Below are 6,000 nucleotides of genomic sequence, written 5' to 3' on the forward strand. Positions count from 1 at the left end.
GGCTTTCACTAGAGGTTCACAATCTGGTTACCATAAATTTTTGTATCCTTTAGTGACAGTCCCAGGAAGTGTGACCCCAGTGCTTGGCACAAAAGGCCAAGAAGTTAGAAAACCTGGGATGAGACCATGGCCCTGCCTGTCTCTGTGTGATGGAGTGCAGTGAGCACTAGGCAGAGTCAGGGCACTCATGTTCCCGTAGGGGCGTCTCCCGGAAGGGCTGAGAATCTCTGGGCAAGTCACTTCTCCGTAAATCATGGGAACAGGACCAGAGAGGATCTGAATTCCTTACCAGCTCTGACCCTTCTCTCTGCACAGCAGAGGACCGCGCCATGCGGCGCGCGCGCGCGCGCGCGCGCGCGCGCGCACACACACACACACACAGTTTAAAGGCCCAGCTCATCAGCTATGTGACTGCAAATGCGTGCAAAGCTCTGTACACACACACACACACACACACGCACGCACACACACACTGTTTAAAGGCCCAGCGCATCAGCCATGTGACTGAAAATGCGCGGGGAGCTCTCTTCCCCAGTGGGCGGAAAACGCAGGGGTGGCCTTATTATGAATGAATATCGAGCAAAAACCACAGGGTTGAGGCTTCAGAGAGAAGTCACTATGGTGACCAAAGCAGAGAAAACGAGCACGGGCTCCAAAAGCCCTCCAAGGTCTCTTGCCTTTCATTCCAGCACTCTGCCGGGCTCCCTGCACCGCGGGCTCTGCTGCGTTAAGTGCCTCAAGGTCAAGGGAACAAAGAGAGGACGACAACCAAATTGGCTTGTCTATTCCCTTCTTCGTCAGCATCCACCGACCAGGGTGGAGTGGGCTAAGCCTGGAAGGAATTCAGATTTGGATAGGGAGCCAACTCATACAGAGGGGGGGTCACCTCTGAAGGTTCACTGATGGGTGGGGCGGGGTGGGGAGAGGCATCCCCCGCTCCAATTCCCCGGCCTCAGCTGCCAGAGAATCATTTAGACTAGTCCCTTAAAAAATTCTTCTGGGACTTGCTTCTCACCTTCACCCAGCAAACACATCAGAGTAAAATATGATGTGTTGTGACCCAAAGGAGAATGTTAACTGCAGGCTGGGGAAGCCTCTGTGTTCTAGGGTGTGGACTCTCTTATCCCTCCTCCCCCATTAGATTCTGGGCAACCCACTCAGGCCTGCTGTTCTGCACACCGTGTCCAGCGATTCCGTGTTTCGAAACCTCCCATTTCAAGACTACCTAGGCCCTATTTTATTCACTCACTTATGTATTTATTTGTTGAAGTAAGGATTTAAACATTTCTTAAACAGATGTTCATTACAGAAAAATGAAAAAATTGGGATAATTGGGACATCCAGATAAGCGAAAAGAAAACCCACATTTGGGCTCCTGGGTGGCTCAGTCGGTTAAGCGTCCGCCTTCGCCTCAGGTCATGATCCCAGGGTCCTGGGATCGAGCCCCGCATCAGGCTCCCTGCTCCGCGGGAAGCCTGCTTCTCCCTCTGACCCTCCCCGCCTTGTTCTCTCTCTCTCTTTCTCAAATAAATAAATAAAATCTTTAAAAAGACCCACATTGATTCTACCCCCTAGAAATAACTCTTCACTTATTTAGTCATTTGCTTATGAATTGTACAAATATTTTTTAAAAGCCTGCTATGTGCCAGGCACTGCACTCCACGAGAGAGGTGCAGTGATGAACAAGACAGACATCACAAGGTTTTTTGTTTTCTGTGTATAGCTATACACACATTCCTTCCTAAAACAATCTTGGCTGTTTTTAAAACAAACAAATACAGATAAAACAGAGAGTAGGAATTTAGCATAAAAATGAACCAAAGCAATTTAGAACTGTATTTGCATATGTAGTCAGAGGAATGTCCAGGGGTAAACGCTGGAATAGCTGATTGGAAGTGAAAAGCCATGAGATAAATGCTAAGACTAGTGCCTGGCCCCAGCTTCTGGCTCCGAATTTACATCGTTTGCACCGAATGACTTCCACGTTCCCACCCGGGCCTCTAGAGTTTTGGGAGGGATAGTAACTGTTACCGCCTCACTGACATGATCCAATTTAATGTAACCTTCACAGCAACTGTTTGAGGTAGAGATGATGATTATCATACATATGTTACAGGTGAGGAAACTGAGACCGAGAGAAACTGTCTTGACACAGCAGCAATTCTATCAAAATGATCGTGGGGTGGTGGCTTTTCAAGGTTGGCTCTCATATCCTATGTGCTTCCTTAGCTAAGGTTTTCACCTGTTTCTCAGAAAAGCTTCACTTGTGGGGCGCCTGGGTGGCTCAGTCGTTAAGTGTCTGCCTTTAGCTCAGGTCATGATCCCAGTGTCCTGGGATCGAGCCCCACATCGGGCTCCCTGCTCGGCAGAAGGCCTGGTTCTTCCTCTCCCACTCCCCCTGCTTGTGTTCCCTCTCTTGCTGTGTCTCTCTGTCAAATAAATAAATAAAAAAATCTTAAAAAAAAAAAAAAAAGAAAAGCTTCACTTGAGGTTATCAGAGCAAACGATAGTCTTCCCAGAGAAAACACAGGAGCTCTTTGTAATCAAAGAGGTATTGCTCTCTGGTACCTATTCTTTTTATTTGTTATTATTTTTTATTTTTTTAGTAATCTCTACACCCAATATAGGGCTGGAACTCACAATCCCGAGATCAAGGGTAGCATGGCTCCTCTGACTCAGGCAACCAGGTGCCCCATCGATACCTATTCTTACTAGCTGTGGGGACTTGGGCAATTTATGTAATCTCTCTGTGCCTTAGTTTCCTAATCTGTAATGGTGAGAATTATGGAATGTACCTCATAAGGATATAATACGGTTTAGTTGATTTAATGCCTGATAGGAAGTAAGCACATGGTAAAGATTAAGTATCATGATGTAGATAAGCACTATTCTAAGGAAGCTATAAAATGAAGTCTTTTTATAAGAGTCTGACAGTCTAAGAGCCACCATATTTGAAATGATAGGAGAACCCAACCGAGAGAAATGTCAAGTAAATAAATGTTCTTAGCATTTTTTTGAGAGGTGGGTACAATCAGGGGTGTTTAGAATCTAAGGTCCGGTTTAACCTGTGGGCTTGGAACTAGAAAACTGGACAAAAAATGCACACTGATATACCATTTATCCAAGGATCCCGTCCCAGGGGATGGCATAGGAAACGGAAGAAATAGCCAAGAGATCAAAGTTGCCAAGAGCACATTCTTTGGAGACTGACAGGCCCAGTTCCCATCCTAATCCCAGTTTCCAGCTTTGGAAACTTTCTTTGACCTCTCTGAGGCTCCCTGTCCTTTTGGGTTGTTGTGAGGATCAGTGTTCATTTCTGTAAGACATGTAGCATGAATTCTGGTCAACCATCACGGCTTGCCCAGGACTGTACCACTTTGAATGCTAAATATCCTACATTCCAGAAAATCCTTCAGCCCCAGGCAAACTGAGATGGTCAACCTAGAACCACTCCCTCCAAAGTCGTGTCCTTTGAGTTCCATTTTTAAGGAACTTTGTTGACATGTCAGCTGTTGAAAAGATACAAAGAAGGGAGGGGGGAGAATGTGAAAAAACACCCAAGACTGTAGAGGAAGATGTCTCAGAACAGTGCCCACCTTTGATGTACTTTGATACAAGAAAAATCAGAGAGAAATGGAGCTAACCTTTGATCCTCCCCTGGCTCATCTGACTGCAGTCTCTGCCTTGCACATAGTAGGTACTCACTAAATGGTTAGATCAATGATGGCTCTCCGTATAGGGACTGTTCTCAATATTAGGATTGACCTTTGTAATATGAGGGCCTCTTCCACCTGCCTGTCTGAGGTGTGGATCTGTTACTAGGGGGCAGGTAGTATGGGATGTAAAGCATCCACATAGAACAAGAGGCTTTAACAGAGTCTGTGGATGAGTGTGTGGGGGTGGTGGAGGATTTAGGGAAACATCTCAAATATTTTTCCTTTTCATTTTTTTAAAACCTTTAATTTGTGTGGTAATCAACTCCCAATGATCCCTGCCTCTTGGAACACATGCCCTTTTTCATATTCTTTCCCTGTGTTTGGGCTGGACCTAGTGACTTACTTCTGAATAGAACATAGCACAAGTGATGAGATGCCTATTCTGAGATTAGGATATAAAAGACTGATTTCTCTCTTGCTTGCTCCATTTCTCTCTGACTTTTCATGTATGTTTGCTTTGATGAAGCAAGCTATAAATCATGAACTGGTTTATGGAGAAGCCCATGTGGCAAAGAGGTGAGGGCAGGCAGCCTCTGGCTAACAGCAACTGAGGAACTGAATCCTGCCAAGAATCATGTGAGTGAGCTTGGAAGTGGGCCCTTCCCTAGTCAAGCTTTCAGGTGAGACTGCAGCCCCTGCTGGCATGTTGATTACAGTTTTGAGAGAGAACCTAAACAAAGGATCCAGCTAAGGTATGCCTGAATTTCTGCCCACAGACACTGTGATAAATGTATGATGTTTCAGACACTTGCAGTAATTGATAACTAATAAATCTATATATGGAAAATCACATATAAGTGCATGGCTTGATGAAATTTTATAAGCTGAACATACCTGTGTAACCAATAGGTAGATGAAGAAATAGAAAATTATCAGAATCTTAGAAAACCTCACTCATATTCCCTTTTAGTCATTAGCTTTAATGTCCCTCTTCCCTGGTCTAGAATAACCTCTATCCTGACTTCTAACATTATAAATTTATTTTGCTTATTTTGGTGCTTTATGTAAATGCGATCACACAATATGTAAAATAGCTTCTAACAGATACTCAGATCCCTTCTTACCTGGAGAACCCCTGAGACACATGGAGAGAGAGCCAATGATTGACATGTTTGTCAGTAGTTATCCATCACAGTCTTGATCTGAGAGTAGGCGATCTGATTTTAGAAGAGAAATATTGGTTACTGGACAGAAATAGCCCTAGAACAGGAGGAACAATTCATTTAGCCACCATGGCTTTGCATCCATGTACTATGAGTTAGTTTCTTTTGCCCTGAGTCTCTGCTCCCCATGCTATTTTTTGTCTATAAATTTGATTTCCTGAGAGACCAGGCCCAGAAAAAATAACCACAATTAGCCATATTTAAACCTCTCCATGAACCAACACCCCAGTGTTTGGGGTTTTATTTAGTCTTTCATAAGGTTGGTATTGGGAGTCAGAGCCCCTGAAATGTTTATCAACACCAGATGTAATAAGACTGAATTTCTAGGGATGCCTGGCTGGCCCAGTCAGAAGATCCTGCGTCTCTTGATCTCAGGGTTATGAGATCGAGCCCCACATTGAGTGTAGAGATAACTAAAGAAAAGAAATAAAACTTAGAAAAAAAAACTGAATTTCTAGATCTAGTTGCTAACAGTGATAGAGATGTGCTTACTATGATTTAGGTTCTATGTTAAGCACTATATATATTTATATAACTTAAAAACAAACATACCCTTACATAGTTATTATTAGGATATTTTATAAATGAGGAAGCAGAGATTAACCAACTAGCCTAAGATCATGCCCAGATCACATTGCTAGTCAGAGGCCAACTGGGGAGTCACATACAGGTTTATTCACTTCCACTCTGAGTTTCTAGCCACAAAACTATAGTACCCCACAGAGCTCAAGTTCAAAGTCCGCTTGTGACAGTGAGGATCCACTAGATCCACTAGTTAGTTGTATTCTTTATCACTGCCATTTATCTATGCACCCATCTGTCCATCCATTCAATGATCTGTCCAATCAACAAATTATCCATCTGCTATGGTCTGAATGTTTGTGTACCTCCAAAATATGTTGAAATCCTAAATCCTTAAAGTGATGATACTAAGAGATAGGGGTCTTTGGGTCTTTGGATGGTGATTAGATCATGAAGGTGGGGTCCTCATGAATGAGATTAATGTCCTTCTATAAGAGGCAGAGGAGAGCTCCCTTGTCCCCTCCTGCCATGTGAGTATTCCAAAAGTCTGCAACCTGGAAGAGGGCCTTCACCCAGACTATGGTGGCACCCTGATCTTG

This window comes from Zalophus californianus, chromosome 5, assembly GCF_009762305.2.
Source record: "Zalophus californianus isolate mZalCal1 chromosome 5, mZalCal1.pri.v2, whole genome shotgun sequence".
Taxonomy (NCBI): Eukaryota; Metazoa; Chordata; class Mammalia; order Carnivora; family Otariidae; genus Zalophus; species Zalophus californianus.